Source organism: Agelaius phoeniceus, chromosome 5, assembly GCF_051311805.1.
Source record: "Agelaius phoeniceus isolate bAgePho1 chromosome 5, bAgePho1.hap1, whole genome shotgun sequence".
Lineage (NCBI taxonomy): Eukaryota > Metazoa > Chordata > Aves > Passeriformes > Icteridae > Agelaius > Agelaius phoeniceus.
Window position 1 is genome coordinate 49,098,230 of NC_135269.1, and position 19,516 is coordinate 49,117,745.

Consider the following 19,516-nt stretch of genomic DNA (forward strand, 5'->3'; position numbering starts at 1 on the left):
AACTTATGAATATTATACATAGCGATTTCTTCCCTTTGAAAATATTTTAATTCTGAGTATCATCAGGTTTGTTTTCAGTTATGCAAACAAATCTACTGTTCCAAAGTGGCACATGTATGGTACTGGGTTTGGATTTTGTCACGAAGCAGTTCATGCTGAGCTATGCTAGGAAAGTTCTCCACATCATGTGCTGGAAAACCTTTGTGGCTGCAGTGTGAGCTCAGTGAACACACCACAGTCTACAGCACTTCTGTCATTTTCAGGGACATGAGCATAAAGACTATTCAGCTTTCCATCCCTGAAATGATTTCTTGAGTTTGTATCTTCAGAGATACTCATTCAGGGATTTAATGTATTTCAACACCACTAGGAAAGAAGGCAAGGTTCAGGTGGGGAGCAGTGAGATCCATACCATCTCCTCCTCTCCCTTCTGGAGAGTGAGGTGCCCCCTCCAGTTAAGCTGATGTAAATCTCAGCTGCCATGAGCCCACCCTCCTCCTGGGTTTCTGACCTCGTCCTTTTGCAGCACTAGCACTCACATTACTGCATAGCAGATGGATTTGAAGAGCTAATCTATCTGTAAACTAATCTTTGTTCTTTTGAGTGATTAATTTTTGCTGGATTCCTGAACTTCATGTACCAGTTTCCCACGTGATCACCAAGGCTCTGGGACTGGCACAAAAAGGACATAGAGCCATGGCAATTGAGACTTCAGATGCACTAACCCCATAAACATTTTCCTCCATTTTCAAGAATTACACTTGAAGCATTCACCATTTGGATTTTAGAATGGCCCAGTTGTGTTCATTTACAAGCAGAAAGACAAGGAAGAAAACAAGGAGGAAAACCTCATCAAGTTAAACAAAAGACTTCTCTTTGCTCAGAAATCACCTATCATCCAGAGTGCAATAGGTGGAAACACCTTCTGTTATGATCTGTGTTTCAATACAAATAGAGAACTGCCCAGGGTAGCCTAGTGGTTAGAGATTAGGACTTCTAACTGCAGATTTCTATTCCTGGCTTTGCAAGGGACTTTTGCAACCACCAGTCACAGGCTGAAATTTCTTCCAGTGACATTGTTGACCCTCTTACAAACAAATAGAAAGTACTTATTTAGTTTTCAGAAGCTATGGGCTTAGTTAATAAATGGCTAGGTAATAAATGCCATAAAATGCAGTGATGATCAAATCTTTGGCATCTAGAGATCTTAGTAGCAATTGTGATATTTAGCCCGGTTTCCAGAGAGGCAAACAACACCATGGGCATTTTTTCTCCAAAGCCCAACCCCCAGTCAACACTGTCTCCCTGCCCACTGTGTGCTTTTTGAGCCCAGGAAAGACAGTGAAACACAGATTGTGTCAGAGTGACTTGAAGGGACAAAGTAGTCACAGGAAAATGTGCCTCAGGCACAACCCCTTCCCTGAGCTGCCCCTGGCATTCACAGCCAGGCTGCCTTCCAGTGAATAAGGGTCTACAGGAAATACAGCTGCACATTACCCCAGCAGGCTGTTGCACTGTAATTTTCCCCTTGGATCACTGGTCTGTCAGGCAGTTGAGCTGGGTGGGTTCACCTAAGGCTCTTATTTTGTTTATCAACCTCCAGAGAGACTCAGACTCAGCTATTCTGAGTCCCTGTTGCAGGGTTCTGCGACAGGAAGGTACCTGATACCCACCACGATGAAGCTCAGCTCCAAAGATTTTTGTCTTGTGTGTTCTTAAGCATTAAATTAATTCCTTTCCGCTGTCTTGCTCCTTCTGAAATCATTTACTCATGAGTAAGCTCCACTAAGTCAGAAGTCTCTGGAGCCTCACAATGACATTTGCATTTTATATTTGCTCCCAAAGGTGTGAATGATTGCAGCAGAGGACAAATAGTAAATCCTCTGATGGTACCATATAGCTGTGGTGCCATGTAGTAGAGTGTGGTTCTGCAGCAAGGCACAGTTGATACATGTTTGATTCTGCACCTTTAGAAAATGTGGTTAGATCCAGATTTGCAGAGGTATTTAAATATATATTTTCCTTATTGAAGTTCAGTATAAATTGGATACATAGGTCTATAAACTTCATTTTGCTACCTGTAGTTATGATAAATAATTTCTCAGGTTTTGAACAGAAGTCACAGTGAAACCCATAAAACTGAAGTGGACATTTTAGTGTGTTGAGATGCACTACTGCCAATGCACAGAAGTCATCCTGTGTTTTCATTCCTCATGTTTACACTTGAAACTTTAACTTCAACATAGCCCTGCAACTCATTTTTCTAACTCTATCTTTGTATTCTTGGAAATGTGATAGGGTTTGCTCATCAGCTTCCTATCTCAAAACACGTCAGGGCTGGAAAGCATGTGCCAATACACTCCCTGGTGTGTTCCAGTTCTCTTACTGAACAGATCACCCTCACAGACTCTCCTTCACACTTTTGAATTGTTTTTTCCAGTGCCGTCAGCTTTCTAAAATGTGTCACACCATCTTATGCCAGACTGAAGAGGATCAGCTCCTTTTGGACAGGAGAGAGAGATTAGGAAAACTTATAAAGAGACCAGGATGATGAATAAGAAAGTCACCGTTTCTTTTTCACCCATAACTGCACCTTAAAGGTACTTCAAGCCCCTGAGAAGTTGTTCATGGTGCACATATATCATTGCAAGCATGATGAAAGGAGTATCAGATGATTATCAAAGCCTCAGTGTAGTGTCACTGTCTCATAAAACTAACCTAAAATAACATGGCATCAGCATGGTCGAAATGGAAAGGAAACATCTGTTTCTCCTTTTTATGTTAGTGACAATCTATTTGTTAGCTTTAGAATAGCACAGGCTGTCCCACTGATAACAGCCTGGGCGCTGGCTGCTCGGCCCAGGCAGGTGCACAGCGAGCTCAGGAGCAGCCTAAGAACAAATAATATGAGGGGCTGTCCTTAGGACCAACCCCAGATTTAAATCTTTTTCTTCATCATTTTCTTTCAAAACCCTTAAAGCAGATTCTTCCAAATCTGGTGTGGCTGTATGGATGCACAATGACTGACTGATCTCTAATTGAAGCCCAGCAAGTAGTACAGTCTAATTGTAGCCATGCTTTTCCCTGGGAGGGGCTGGCACTGTCTTCCTTTTCTAACTATTGCTGAGTATTAATTGAAATAAAGGTTATTGAAGTAAATGAACAGATTTCCAGACACTTGAAAGAAATGAGATTACATCAGTCATGAAGTTTAAGAGACAAGTGCTGAATTCTACACCTGGGATGGGACAACACTGGATGGACAGACTGGGGAACAAGAAGTTAGGAGACCAGCACTGTGGAAAGGGAGCCAAGGTTACTGGCTGATGGCAAGCTGAATTCGAGTCAGCAGTGCCCTGGCAGCCAAGAAGACTGATCGTGTCCTGGGGGGCATCACCAGCCAGGCAAGGGAGGGGATTGTCCCGCTCTGCTCTGAGCTGGGGCGGCCTCACCTCGAGTGCTGGGGGCTGGTTTGGGCACCCCAATAATAGGAAAATATAAAGCTGCTAGAGAGCATCCAAAGGAGGGCAATGAAGATGGTGAAGAGCCTTGAGGAGAAGCCTTATGAGGAGTGGCTGAAGTCACTTTGTCTGTTCAGCCTGGAGAAGAAGAGATTTCTTCTCCCCTCTTCAATGAGGGGAGACCTCATTGCAGTTACAACTTCCTCTCAAGGGGAAGCCGGGGGGGGCAGGCTGCCCTCAATCACACTCCTGTTTTTGCACAGAATCAGCTTATAGCTAGGTTAGATGTCTTTATCACTAGTGATGGCAAGTCTGTAGAAAAGAGGAGACAGATAAATTGTGAAAGACTAGCAGAAGACTAGCAGAAAGGTGGCTAACTGCTTTTCTAAAATGTTTTGTTCTCTTGTACAGCTTTGTCTTTGTGCATGGTGACATCCAAGGCCTAAAACAAATACACACAATATTTAATTTTCCTTACAGAATGTTTTGATGTAAGGTCTGACATTTTTCCCATGGTTAATCATGAAACTGGGCAGTGTTTCTTACAGTTCCTTGTACTTCACTCACAAAAAACATTCATCGGTTTAAATGGTATGATTAAGGGGAGCAGAGTTGGGGCCAAAAAAGGAAGCAAGCAAAGGGAAAATAGATGTCTGCAGTAACTTCTATTGGAATATGGAGCCTTTCACTTAAAATCTGGTTTAAATCAGTAGCTGCTGAAACTCGTTACCAGAAAAAAAGATGGATCCTTTGCTGCATGCCCCAGTGTTGAGACTTGCAGTCTCTCGGCAGCTCCACAATTGTACATCGCACAGGCAGTATTGCTGAGTGACTCAGTTTCTCAGCACCTCTGAAAGATGAAGTCATCATCTGCTTTGCAAATCTTGTGAGGGAGAAACCCCAACCTGTGCAGTTTAGTAGGAAGCACGCATGGGGGAAGACAGCTACTTGACAGTCTATATAAATAAGGTCATTTGTTTGAATTACATGTGGATAGACATTTAAAGCACGGTCAGCACTGACACCATGATGGTGCAATATGGGCTAAATTTGTTCACTATTACACAGCCTGGGGGGGTCTCAGGACAAGCCTAGGGGTGCCCATATCTTTATCTCTTAGGGTTAGGCTTTAGTATCAGTCAGGCACTGACACCTGATGGTGGGTGCCCAGCGGCCGGGAGTGAGGAGGGAGGCTGTTCCTACACCACTGGTACCCACTTGGCCTGAAAACACCGAGGTGCAGGACAAGGTCCACCAATGGTCCTCCTGGCTTTCTCCATCCGGGGAGTGACAGCCATCCCTCCTGCCCCCGGGCTGGGGGCGCCTGGCCAGGAGGGACGAGGGGAAGAAAGGAGGGGAGGGGGAGCGAGAGAAGGAGGCCCCCTCCCTCCTTGCCCCCACCGCGCACCCGGGCTCCTGCGATGTGGTGAGTCACAGGCAGGTCAGGACCGCGCCGGAGGGGCGGAGGGAGCGCGGGGACCGGCTGATTTACCGCTGGGAGCCGCCACCAGCGCGGCGGAGGCGCCTGAGGGAAGGGCGCGGAGAGCCGCCCCGCAGCCCAGGTGCCGTGCGGGAGGGAGGGAGGGAGCCCCTGCCCGCCGGGGCGCGCAGCCCCTGCCTCCCCCAGGTAGGGACAGCAGCGACAGCGGGGCTGGGCCGGGGGAGCCCGAGCCCGCGGGGCGGAGGGGAGCGGCGGAGCGGCGCGGGGCTCGGAGGTGAGGCGGGCTGCGCCCCGCTCCGCCCCGCCCGCCCGGGCTGGGCCGGCCGCCGGGCCGGGAGCGCCGAGCCAGCCCAGCCCAGCCCGCCGGGCGCAGCGCTCGCCCCTCCGGCCGTGGTGCCGGCGCGCAGCCCGCTCCGCTCCGCTGCGGTAAGGACCGGCACCCGCGGGGGGACGGCGATGAGCCGGGAGCGGGGGAGGACGGGCAGCGGCGCGGTGCTGCCTGTGCCCCGCCCGGGAACTTCGCGGGAGCCGCCGCTGCTCCGCCGGGGCGGGCCGGGCGCCGCGGGGGCAGGTGATGGCGGTGCGGGGCAGGTGATGGCGGTGCGGGGCTGCGGGCTGGCCCCTGCCCCGGCCGGGCTCCGCAGGGCGCCGGGACACGGGAACGCTGCCGCGGCGGGGTAGGGCAGGGCGGCAGCGCTTGCCGGGCAGCGCTCGGCGGGCAGGCGGGCAGCGCTTGCCGGGATGCTGTGGGCAGCGCCCTTGGCCGCAGCCGGAGCCGCTGCCCCTCCCGCCCCTTCCCGCTCTGCAGGAGCGCCGCGGGGCAGTGTCCGGCACTGCAGCCTGGAACTTCCAACTCGGAGACGGCGGCTCCGCGTTTGTGGTGGCCGGTCCGACCGCCTTCCGAGAGGCGCAGGGTGAGCCTGCGGGATTCCCCAAGTTGGGCATGTGTACTTTGTGGTTGTGCGGGGTTCACAGTTTTCCTTGCGGTATGGCCTTTTTGTGTTGTTGTTGTTGGGGTTTGTTCGGGGCTTCTTTTACCCATTTTTAAAAGCAGAATTTGCTTCGAACGGTAAACAAATCGCAAAGGGCTCATATAATGGCATTCCACCACTGTTTCAATGTCAGCATTAAATTATGTGGTCTTAGGCTTTATAAAACTGAATGCACTCCTTAGAAATTGGAAGTTTTGCACATACATCAATAAGGATTAATAATCAAATAGCAGTATTGTTTAACAAACTGTGCGTTTGTAACCTGTAGGAGGTTTATTCAAGCTGCAGTGCATGCTTTTCCTGAAGAACCTATGCCCTGTGTGATAGTTCATTTGCTTTCATCCCACAGGTGCTTTTTTCATTGTCCAGCTGCAAAAAGAGGATGGTGTCTCTTTTTTGTTGTCTTTTTATTTTAGATCTGAGAGGTTTGGATTCATAATCAGGCAAGATAAAGTGTCCTCACATGTTTCTCAGAGAGCTGGTTAAATGTTTACAGATCATACACTGCAAGAGCAAAAAGCTAGCCTTTGGCAGGAGCTGCATGTTGAAAACAAAGTAACTTGGAGAATGACTGTATCGCTTGTTCTTTGTGCCCTAATCCTTCTTCAGCACTGTATGATTCTTTTTCTGTCTTCTAATACAAACTGAATCATTTGGAAACTGGGATATTTTGTAAAACATTCATCTCGCTATTTAGAGAAGAGAGTCAACTTCTGTGCCTTTTTGGTGGACAGGGAATGAATTGTCTTTATTATCATATAAGGATTTTCTCTTTTTTTCTCTTCTTTTCTCCCTTTTTTTTTCTTTTTTGTTCCTTTTTATTCTTTTTCCCCTTTTTTCCTCTTTTTTTCTTTTTTTTCCCTTCTCTTTAGAGGCCAACCACTGCATAGCAGTTCTTTATTAGTAAGCTAAAGTGCACATATTGTGGCTGGGGAGGGGTTCACAGACGTGTTATTTGCTCAAGTGTAGATGACAGTGCAGCCATAGATGAATGGGAGCTCACTGAGTCAGGGCAAGGCAGCCAGAAAGCCAAAATTCAGCAGAGGTTCAATGAAAAGCTCATGAAAGCAAAACTAAGTAGCAAATGCTGTCTTCCCAGTACTGCCTTTTCCATCCTGATTCTCCTGCATTTATGATTTTCGGGTACCTTAGCTGATGACCTGAAACCTCTTCTGGCTTGTCCAATGCAATCAAAGGGGGAAATCCATCTACTCTTCTTCTTCTATGATCTGCAAATGTCTGCTCTGTATTTTTTCAATTCAGAGGAGAAATTCAAAGCCTGCTGCCTCCCAAATCTGGCTTCCAGAACTCCAGAGACTAAGTGGCACAGCTGGCTGCAGTGTAAGAGCAGCAGTCTTGCCTTCACAGCCACAAAGGGAACCTGATGCCGGCAGCATGCTGTGCTGGGGTAGCCAGAGAGGCAGAGCTGCAGCAGTGGGAGTCACAGAGCACTGGGTGATCTGCTTTGTGCCATGATTGCTTCGTGGTGGGCATGTGTCTAGACTTTATTGCTTCAGGCAGAAAGCAAGGAGAGGTCCTCCATCTCCATCTGTGTTTGTGAAATATCTAGTGTAATGGAAACCCTGCTTGGGCTCCCTCAGCACTACACATAGTTTCTTGACTGAGAAAGGGATAGGGTGTAGCTGAACAGCATTCTCTGAAACTACAGAAACACAGAATTCAATAGGGGGTTACAAGGATCTGTTTGGTGCAAAGCAGAAGGAATGCATGCAGTGTGTGACACTTCAGACACACCTTGCCAAGATTTTGGGTGGCAACAGCACCTTTGTGGTGGGCTCCTGTGAAACCCTTATGTCCAGCCTTCCTACCTCCCTGTTGCTACCTTGCTGTCTGTCCTTTGAGCTGGTGGTACAACTCCATGTTTCATTAGGCTGTTACCCCCAGATGAACCACCAACCTGTGCATCTTGTCTGGTTTTGTTTCCTATGCAGAGGTTGTATTTGGTGATTAAACCTGTGCAACACACCATGGTGGTCATGCCACACTGCCCAAGCAGCGTGCCATCACCAAGGAGGCAGTGCCACAGCTCCATGAAGAGCTCTGAGGATGGCATCTTTCTGCTACAGCCAAGATGAGGAGGTTTCTGTTGTTCTCTTACAAAAACGATGTGTTTTTCCTGGCAGTGGCTTTAAAAATCTCTGTCTCATACATAGCCACTGATGCAAACATGTTAGCAGAAGCCATTTTTAAATCAGTTTCCTTACCCAGGGGAAATGTGGTATAGACAGGGCCTTCAGGAAACGAATAATTAGGTGACCTTTTTCCCCCCAGAATATCAGGTCTGTTTTATGTAGAGCTGTTTGAAGTCACACAAATTCTCATTACTCTCCAAATCTCTAACCTTGCCTTGTTTAAGATACCTTTTAGGAAATCAAATCAGTGTTTCAATCTAATTTCCAAAGGCATTCAAACACATGGTATGTGTGCTAACTTGTTTCCTCTAGCATTAACAAATCTAGCAAATTGCCAAGCTATTTGCCTTGAGGAAAGCTATGATGTTGTACAAGAAGATAATGTATTTTTTTCTTTCTCCAATTTTAAACATTAGAGAAAGGAAAGAGAGGTAAAGTTATCAGACCATGTTAGTCCAGGATATAACTCCTTTGAAGCAAACAGTGTTCCCAAGTAGATTGCCATGGTTTTTGATCTGTTCTGGGACTTTTTAGTCACGCTGTGATCTTTTTCAGTCACTTGATGTGGCTGAATGGTGACTGAGTCCTCTTGGCTCAGATGGACTTTCATTGAATTAGTTGCAATTGAGTCCACCAAATATAAGAGTGGAAAATAGATAGACTTTTAGTGGAGATAAATAATTTAAGGGGCTTATAATCCTCAAATTTTAAGAATTTTATAATGCTTGTGTTTCAAGGAGAGGCTGTGTACATAAGCCAGGCACAAGGGTGCATGTGATGCAACAGTAGCAGTGAATGGTCTGAAACGTCTCCTCTGCCTCTCCTCGCCAGTCGCCAGGGAAGCAAGTGCTCCAGAACATTTAATTTTTCAAGCAGTTGTCAATAACAGAAGATTTTCTGCAATGCTGAGGAGTTTAATAAGCTTAAAATTCTTAAACGAAATGCTGCTTTTTCTGTGCGTCCTACAACTCTGATAGTTTCTTCTGCCTGTCCCAAGAAAATTAACATTCAATTGTCCTTTTGTATGGAAGGCAGCAAAAGGTTCTTGTCTGAATTAATGATAAATTTGATTGCAAATGCATGTGGGAGGAAAATTGCCAAATGCTTTCAGAAGATTTTCATTTTGCCCAAGTGTTCACACCATGGCCATCACCATGGTATTTGATAGCTATCCCCTTCCTTGTGTACGTTGCAGCTTTAGCCTCACATTGAGGGGTCACACTGGCATATCTTTTTTTCCTGCAGTCATACAGAAGTAACAATTTTTTATGTAAGTTGCTTTCCTTTACTGCAGTTCCTTCATTTTGATGTTTATCCAGCTAAACAGTATCAAAATCTTTTTTGACATGTATGGTTATCATTTCTGTGAGGGATCAGTGACCTAGCTTGATAAATTTAAAAGTTCAGCAATAAACCTAAATATGTGACATTTATTGAAATTCATTCTTTGCCATGGAACTACTTTCTTTCAAAAGTATTGAGAATAGTAAGGGATTGCATCTGCAATTTGATTAAATCTACAGTTGTTACCATTTGCCTTCTGAAAATTGATTCTCTCCCCTCCCTGTCCCCTAGCTTGACATGCTTATTGATTAAAAATTCTGTATTGGCCTAAGCCAGCATATATTTGTTAGTGTTTGTGTGCTTCCCATGCAATTTCAGACAGACTTTCAACTGTGGAGGCCAACTCTATTCCTAAACTATTGGAAATGGTAAGGTTCCTTAGCAATTGTTTTAAACTATATGATGACACATCTTTGAACTCCATTGTATGAAGGAAAAATACCTTCTGACTGGAGAGAGGTTTCCTGTTTATGTGTGTGTTTGCTGGAATTAAGCCTTCCCCTGTGTGTTGGCTGAGTATTTTTTTTGTAATCCAAAATGGCAACACAGCAAGTCACCTCCAGAGTTTATTTTTTGGACAGGATACAGGTCTTTTATTTTCAAAATAGCATAGCTGGAGTTGATGATGAAGCACAGGGGCCTCTCAGTTACACTTCTACAAGCAGACTCAGTTAATTGAGGAGGTACACTTATAAAGACATCTAGATTTAAGCAGTAAGTAATTAATTTTTATTGACAATTTTATATTATGTAAGTTGCTCACTTCCCACACAGGAAGTTTTTTGCTTCAGCCAGATTTTCTTTCAGCATAAGGATATGAAATTTGCCAAATATATAATATATTTTATAAAATGGCTAGAATCATAGCTTTGGTTGTGACTGAACAGTCACATAAAATCTGCTTCTCTTCAGAAAGAGCAGGCCAGCAGGTGGCCTCTGGGTGGTAGCCCTACTGCAGGAGGATGGCATGTAATACCTGAGGGGTTTTCAGCTGCTCAGATATGGGCAGGTGACCAAAAATATAGCACATATAATACTCTTGCCTCCTGGAGTCTGGGGTGTGTATATTTGTTACCTCGTGGCGTGCCCTTGTGCCCTACCTGCCACAGCTGGACCTCCTTCAGAGGGGAGAGGTGATGACACTCAGAAAGGCACTTTGCCTGCAATAGGAACAAGGCTGGACCACCATGAATTTAGGCAGTAAAGTTACAGTTATTTATGAAATACAGTGTTAAGGTTTCTGGTTTGCTTCAAATAATGCTCATTTTAAACAACTGTCTGGGACTGGGAGAAACCTGGACTAATGGACTGATTACACTGAGCATTTGTTAGGGCTGAGAGCCACATGGCCCTGGTGTGGCATGTCCACACCCAGCTCCAGCTTTGCTACCCCTGCCCACATCTGGCAGAGCTGCCCTCAGCTGAATTCCAGCCCTTTATCACCCACTGCAAACACTCAGGCCTCCAACAACACATGTGGGTCTTAGGAAACTGGCTTTTGTTACCTGTTTTTGTGGCTGTGCCACTTTTCTGGTAAGAACCCTGAGCAAGACTCTGGTCTTGTGGGTGTCCCTGGGAATTTTGCCACTGACTCTTCATGAACACTGGATTTAGCTCTAGTTTCATGTGTGTCTGCACCATATTTGAAAAATGGATTTCCTCTTCTCTGACTTTAACAGAAAGCTGATATATCTTTTAAATTTTTCTCATTAATAGTTGTACAAGTTGTTAAGGCCTGTAGGAACTATCTATTTTCATGGAAATTTTATGGAAACAAATCCTTTCTGAGCACGTTTAATGAGTTAGATGAAAACAATTATCATCTACATTTAGAATTACATTTATGTTTCTTAATTACTGTTTCTTTTTTTTGTTTGTTTATTTTTAGTTTGTTTGAGCTGGATGCTGAATCTCACCTTTCTTTTACTTTGTTTTGAAACTAATCTAGCTAGTGAGATTTCAAGCTTGGTAGAAATAGACCTATTGTGCCATTGTCAATGCCTAGAGACATACATGACTTTTTATTGTTTTGTCCTTAGCTGTATCATAAGTAAGAGTGTGTTTTGGATTGGTTGACCCAAACTAAATCACCAGAATTTTAGGACCATCAGAGATATTGATTAAGACATTGGGGTTTGCTTCTCCCCCTCTACACACCCACATCATGGATGATCCTGTGAGGATAAAAGTAGCAAATTTCCAAGTAAGCCCAGCATTCCAAGTAATGCTTGGAATGCTGGGCCAGAGAAATGTCCCAAATCTGTGGATTGTCCCAAAGCACGACTAGAAAAGAACAAACTGAAATAACTCCACAAGCTTCATTTGTCTTAGATACATGCTGGGGTAACTCAGACTTGGATTGCTCTCTATCTTTGAGACCATTCTACATTCAAAATTGTACTAGGATTTCTGTCATGGGAATTATATATCCTTTTATCTATTGCTGTTATATATCCTGATATCTGTTATGGGTGTTATTATATGGGTATTATTATATATACTTTCATGTGTCTTCTCATCCAAATAGACCAGATTCTGTTAGGTCTGAGAAAGCAGGATAAAAGAGAGTGAGGCAGCTTTGCTGAAGACAATGAGAGGTGTTGGTAGCTGAATTACTGATAAAAGTTGATTAATTGCCCTCTCCTGATATCACTGAAAATGTTAAATAAGTTACTTTAATGATATTCAGTTTTCCTGTCTATTTCTAGAGAGGGGGTACTAATTTTACATGTTATATATTACTGTCTTGTAAAACCTTTCCTTAAACTCCTTAGGTTTATTTCTTTTGCTCTTTGGATTAGAGGCCAATATTTTTCCTGAGGGAAAATGTTCCTTGTTAATACTCAGTATTCAATATCATTCTTACAAATGCCCAAAGCTGAAGTAAAATATATATGTTTGTATAATTGCAATATTAATAATCTTTTAAAGGGTAGATAGAATGCAAACAGTAATAGGCTGCAGTAAGCAGTGAGCCAATGTGGAGCTCCCTGTGTGATAAAGCACTCTGCATCAGAGAAAATAATCCAAATTTCACCCTAAAAATATATTTACCATCCATTTAGATAAGTGGAAAATGTTGTTCATGTTTGAAGATGCAATTTAGCTTGCAGCAGATGATTGAAAACTATCTTAACTGTTTAACTCTTCTGATAAAGGAAAAGAAAACTTTGATGAGGGAAAACTTTGAACACTTTGTTTTTGCCTTCCTATACATGTTCAAGGATGGAGTGCTGCAGGATAATGAGTTTTATCACTGTGTGTGTTTGCAGCACCTTCAAATAGTAAATGGGGGTTTTTCCCTAGCCAGGATGTAGGTGCCTTTAGTTAAAGTCAGGGTGTAAATTCTATCACCTGCAGTGGAAAATATGCTAGAGTTGAAAACAGAGGACCCAGATGCATGCTGTTTTTATGCTTTACTTTGATTTCTTAATTTCCTAGTATTTAGGGTATATTGAGCCTATTGCAGTCAGAATCTGAAATTCCCAAGTGTCTGTTTTGCCTGGTATTGCAAACACTGGCCTGACAAACAAATTACCAGAGTACATGACATGGTGGCAACATTTCACTGTGTCCTTTTCCCTTCTCAGAGGAATGAATAGCTTCTTTTCTGGGAATGTCCTCTCCTGTGACATTTTCAAGACCTTGTCAGCTCTCCACCATAAATTTCCACAATGGGAAAATCCTATTGAATCTAGCATGGGAACCTTACTATAAGTTTCTGAATTATCCTATGAAATTTAATATTCAATTTGTTTGTGCTTCAGAACTGCATGTTAAAATATCATTACATTTTATCTTCCATTAAATCCCATAGAATTCAGTTATTATTTCTATCAGATTACATTTGATTTTTGTCCTTTTTATCCTGACCTTTTGTATACAAAAGAGAGGGATTGTAAGGCATATCCATTTGTGAGAAAGGGATGATTCTCTCCTTCTCCTGGTTATATTCAGAAAGACCTAACCAACAATAGTCACCTTTTTTTTTCTCCTGGGTGACTATGGAAGGCTACATAAGAGGAAGTGTTGTGAATGCAGAACATGCTAATAGAAGTTGAGAGAGGTGAGAGCCAGACAGAAGGTAAGTAAAGTCAGCACAAGTGCACATGAAATCACAAAAATCATTAATGACATTCTAATGGCAGAACTGAAGCCTATGATTTTCATGCAGAGCTATAAAAAGGGAAAACATGTTGTATGGTCATTTTCAGTTAGAAGACCTGTTTTCCAGTTCTGTGGAGTTTTCTTTCCTTCCTTCTGAAAACACGTTTACAAAAATAAGTATGTATTTGTTTTTCTTCAGAGGTAAGCTGCCCTGATAAAATCAGCTGGGGTAGAGCTCAGAGACAACTTTGCTGCTTCCTGAAGATGGCCAAGTTGCATTTTTGTTTGTTTGTTTTCAAATTGAGAGGTTTTCATATAACATACTTTGAAAGAACTTCTTTTATGCAAATAATGCCACAATTCTCTTGTAGGTGAAACACAAGCTGAGCCAACCTTTGTCTGCAGGTAAGCAGGAATGGCTTAAAAATTCCTTTGACTGCAGTGGGAGAGGTCCCTGCTTATCTGAGCAGAGCCTGTGCACCCAAAATCCCCTGCAGGGCACAAAAATAAGGTAACAACCAGTGAATTGTTTTCACAATATAAAAAGCCTTTCAGGAAGCAGCAAGGAGCAATAAGAGGTGGCTTACAAATAAGGAAGTACCCCTTTCCCAGCTGCAAGAGGGAAATCTAAAGTTATGTTATTTACTGAGACCACCATCACATGCTATTAACAGGGGTAAAAGCCCATCAGTCAAATATTTGACTACTCATGGTTTATTGGGATTTCAAAGACTTATGGAAAGATAATGCCTGTGTCCATTAGCTAGTTACTTAGAAATGCAGCATTGGTTAATTCAGCCTTTCTGTAAAGAGTAATTATTATCTTCATTAACAATATATAAGATTTTAAAGATTTACTGTTCTGCACCTATTATTCCTGTTACGTCTTCTACATCTCAGTATTTACCTCTATCATCAATTGCTCATTTTAAATGAGGTAGTATTGAGATCCTGTCATTGCCACTGATCTGTCTTTCAGCCTGTTTTAAGCACCCTGTTCTCTAGTCCTTAGTCAGCTCAACTATCACAGGAATCAATGAGAGTAATGAATGCATAGAGACTGTGGAGTCAAGTCTTGGAAAAGATGATGGCTTCACAGTGAAGGAATGTAGCTTATCCTCACCTAGCTTAGGTCCAAAACCAGGCTTTTGTGTGAAAGCAAGGTGTGTAAGAGTTGAGATCTGTCCATCCTCACCCCAAACATCAAACAAAATTTAAAATGCTTAAGTGAGTAATTATTAATGATAAGAAGTCCATATTTTTTGTCTGAACACAACATATACGGTGCTAATATGTAATACAATATGATTTGAATATTTTTAGTAGGAGCAGGGATGTAAAAGAAAATGTTCCTGCTAAATGACAGTGACCTTTGTTCAGTACCCAAAATATTGAATTAAATATCAACTGTTTAGTAAAACATCATGCTTAGAAGCAATTGTTTCACTATGAAGTCCTAAATTAAAAACATACATTTACTGACCAATTTCCAATTTTACCACTGCCATATTATTTTTCTTTTGGATAAACAGACCAAGCTTAATATTATGGGGAAAATCCAGAGAGGCTGCTTTGGCATCTCAAATGGGGTTTAGAGTGAGGTCAGGGCACAAGTCCAACAAAGAGATCTAAAAAGCTAACACTCACTGGCCACAAAACTCTCAGGTGCTTAGATTAACCAGTGTCAGCATTTTGTGCTGAATATTCCCTGGATCTCACCTGAGCTGGAGTTCTGGAAGAGAAGACAGAGCAGTAAGAGTCTCTCAGTCCTGGCTGGCTTACAGCTCCCAGCCAAGCTCCTCTGCAGTGCCCAGACAGGATGGAGCCATGCACGGGTCCTGCTGCTGACAGGCAGCCTCCAGCACCACACGCCATCCCCTCTCCTCCTCCCAGCTGGCTTGGCTCCAAAGCATCGGGACAGCTTTGCCCAGGAGGACTCACATTCCATTCTCTGCATCTTCCCACCAGGACAGGAAGAGCAGGAGGAGAGTGAGGAATGGCCATGGGGTGGTGGATTGCTGGATCTCATGGCAAAAGGGCAGGAGGGTGCAGGCAGGGGCTGCAGAGAGAGGGCAGGGGGCAAAAGCAGCAGAGCCAGTCCCAAGTCCCATTTTAGACCTTTGGCCAGCCTGTTCATGCAGGGATGAGGACCATGGTTTTAAATCAGCCCCTTAATGGCAGGCACCATGCTACAGCTCAGCCTTTCTGTGCTATGCCTGTAGTAAACACCAGCATTAAGCCTTTTGTGTTTTGGAGGTGTTTTGTAAGAATGGATCCATTATCCTCATTTCACCCCAATGAGAAAGGTAAATACCCTCTTGAAGTTTGGAAACAGCCTCTTTGCTTATCTCACAGACTCTTATCTGGCTCCAGATTTCTAAAGGAAGCATTTCAGGGTCTAAACAAGTCCAAAACCTTGTTCTGGGCCCAGTATAAATGAGAGCCTCTGAAGAGCAACAGTTGCACATTTAAGCTTCCCAGGTCTCTTCAAATGAGGGGAGAGGACAGGCTGAAAGAAAGTAAATGAACCAGCTGAAAAATCTTTTCAGAAACAAGCTCACAAAAAAAGATCCCATTAGCATGAAAAAACTCAGACTGCTCAGCCATCCCTGAACTCCTTCTTCAAACTATTGAGCTTTTCAGCATCTTCTGAAGGTCAACATAATATTTCAAAATAAAATCTGTGGCTGATGGAGCCTTGCTGAGGGACATCTGCCAAAAAAAAGGGAGCTGAGGCTGCTACAGATCAGCCACTCTCCTGATTGCAGCTGTGACACTGTTGCCTCTGGTGAGAGCCAGGATGTCAGATAGGCTGGTCCCAGGCCATTTTGGGATTTATGAAGGCCAATTCCGTAAGGTCCTTGGAAGGCTATCATGAATCACCGGTTCGCAGCAAGGCAGCGCTCATGCCAATGAGTGTCATTAGCTCCCTCTCTAAACTGAGTGAAAGTAGGGCATCAGTTAAAGTGCACTGCAATAACATAAACTTACAGTGACAAAAGCGAGGTCAGCATTAAAAAGAAAAGGTCATAACCTCCTAACCAAACACAGATGGGAAATGAACACTATCCTTGACATTGCTCCTGTTTGATTATCAAAAAGCCGCTACAAAGCTAAGTAGACCATCAGGTTATTAACTTTGGTATCAGATTATGTATGAAGCTGGGGCATAAATAAAGACCCCATTGCTTTCACTAGCAAATTTACAAACACAGCCAATTCAGTTTTGTTTGTAGCTGTTTTGAGTGTTTGCACCACATTTTCACTTGGGGCAAAGACCACCAAAGCTTTGCATAGAGGTGGTTTGTGTTTGGCAGGGCTGATTATCTCAAACACAGCATTACACAATTGTGACTGTAGGTTGTGGAGCCAGCTTGAGCACGGAAGGAGTGCAGTCTTCTTTCCAGCACTAAGTATACAAGCAGACAAAGCACAATATTAGCCCAACACAGTATCAGCCCAATGGACTGTGCCAGGCCAGACCAGTTCCCCCCACAAAAGTTCCTAGATGCAAGGAGATAACTTGGAGGCAACTTAAAGTCCTCTGTACAGTGCTGACACAGGTCCACCAGCAGAGCTTTTTCTTGGTTTTTCCTTTCCCTGGATAAGCCACCCCCAGCAGAGCTGAGGGTCTCATTCCAGCCTTAGGGCCAGTTCTTCAAATCTGTGAGCCCAGCTCAGTCACACCGATGTGCTGATCTTGCTGGGACCCTACACAGTTTGACCATGACATCTCAGCTTGACAAGCTGTGTATCAAGCAAGGCATCAGCAGCCTTTTGGAAATCCTTGACCGTAAGTTTGGTTGCTAATTTGCCTTGTGGCTCTTGGAGACGCATTAAGTGAGAAGGGTGAAGTCATGGCACACAGTGGCATGCTTTATGTGTGCCCACCAAGCAGAAAGCTGCTGCTTGACACCATCCTGCCAGCTCTTTCAGAGGAAAGAACAGAGCCAGCACAATTTCTTTTGCTTAGTATCCTAGGTATTTGTACCACACCTTGGAAGAATTCAGGGACTTCTTGGGTTTTAGTTGCTGATATTAGTATATTTATTATGACATTAAAAGGAAACTTGGTAATTTGGTGGGCAAGTAGATCCATTGGTACCATTCTAATAAAACATACCTTATAATCACTATTTTGGCCAGCTATAATATATAATATACTTTACTATCTGTATCTATTGACATAGAGAACTTTTTTTTTTTTTTGAAGAGATTAATGTTTGGCTGTGAAGAGTTATTATCTCAGAGACTCCTAAAAACCATTAGCAGCAAATGACAATTAAACTGCAGGAAATGTCCTGCATCAAGATCATTCATAATTGCTGTTAGAACATTTAGATCAAATCTGTATGCTGTCTTGGTTACTCATGGATATCTGCCTTTTAATCTTTTTCATTTTTAAGACCCATGCCATTCCTTTAATTGTCACAGTATGGAAGGTTGTTAGCTTTACAAGATGGGAAAGGCTTCCAAAATATGCTCTGCATTTCAATACAAAAATTCAGGTAGATAGATGTTATAACCATAAAACATAAAGTAGCAAATCTAAGCTGAGACTATTTGAGGGAATTGAGCTAAAACTGTGCTTGCAGCCAAGTTTGCCAACTTGGCTCTTTACAAAAGGAGGAACTACATTCCAAGGAAATCACACTGTCCTCATTCAGTACAGACAACCACAAAATGCTCAGACTCATGCAAAAAAGTTGATCAAGAGGATCAACTCAGAAATGCAAGTAAGTTGCTTTCTCCTACTGTGAGGTGTTTCTGTGACACCAGAAACAAAGACTTGGATCTTTATGCGAGCTTGTGTGATTTCCTCAGTCCACTAGGGTGTGTCTGCATTTATCTCAACTCACTAGAAGTTGATAAAGGCCCTTGCTTTGCATAGTTGGTGAAAATAGATAAGAGATGAATTAGTCTGTTCAAACATGAAAAAATTGAAGTGACCCCCAAATATCTCCATATGCACTAACCTGACCCAGAAGACCAATATTGCCTTGTGATATTAGTCATGGCATGCACTATATCAAGCACAGCATGTTACTCTCCTCACACACACAGCTCTTCTTCTGCTGGTACTGAGCCTTTGCACTGAGTAAGGTGCTCATATGTCAGTCGTCAGGCTGAACTATTTGCTGCAGATACCAAGCTTAAGTCTATGCTAGAACTGGGTTTATTTTACTTCAATTGTAATGGTAAAGTGCCACAATAACACCACAGTTATTTTCTTACTGAAGTTCCACAATTGCTGACTTGCATCTCAGATGAACAGGATGGAATAATTGTGTTGTTCAAAGCTTGCTTTCTATTTTCCTGTTATTGCTAAACAATACCGTAGGTTTTTTTTAAATCCTTCCATTCTTATCATCCAGATGTGGAAAGCTGGCCTCTTCTACTTAAAGACCCAAATCCATCTGCAAATATAAGCATGAAGAGACAGTGAAGGTTCTACCTTATTTGGTGTATTTTTCTGTTTTCAGTCATTCTATGTATATTCTGGACTTCTAGTCCATGTTCTTTGTGGAATTGGTTCCTCAGCCCTTAAAATGAGTACTGCTTTCTCACATGAGAAATTTATCTCAATTGCAAGGAATGATGTATTCCACCTATTAAATTAATCTTTTTGAGCAATATATAGCTCTTGATCAGTTCCACTCATTTATAATATATCAGTGAGTGTTTGCTGAAGTTCATTACAGAAGAACCAGTAGTGCCATTGTAGCCCATCACAACAAAACATGATTAAATAAATCCAGTTGTGCTAGAGACCCATGACATGAGTTGGCTTTAGGATGTTAAGTTCTGAAGCAATTCAAATAAAATACTCTACTGCACTGCAGGACACCTCCAAAAAATGCCAAATGAGTGTAAGAATAGCATTTTCTCCACTGCAAAGGCTAGATTAGTGTTCTTGTGGTTTAAAGCCTGTTAAAAATAAATGTGCTAGACAACAAAAATGCTTCTTTTGATATCTGCTGTGATTTATAATGGTATATTAGACCCAGTAATGGACTA

At 43.1% G+C, this 19,516-nt stretch overlaps 1 protein-coding gene across 1 annotated transcript in view; it reads left to right on the forward strand.

The window, feature by feature from the left end:
* Positions 1-5,210: 5,210 nt before the first annotated feature.
* MET (MET proto-oncogene, receptor tyrosine kinase) overlaps positions 5,211-19,516 on the forward strand; it is an 89,753-nt gene continuing 75,447 nt past the window's right edge. The window contains exon 1 of the mRNA XM_077178967.1: positions 5,211-5,328. The gene's annotated coding sequence lies outside the window, so the exon portion shown is untranslated. The remainder of the gene's footprint in view (positions 5,329-19,516) is intronic.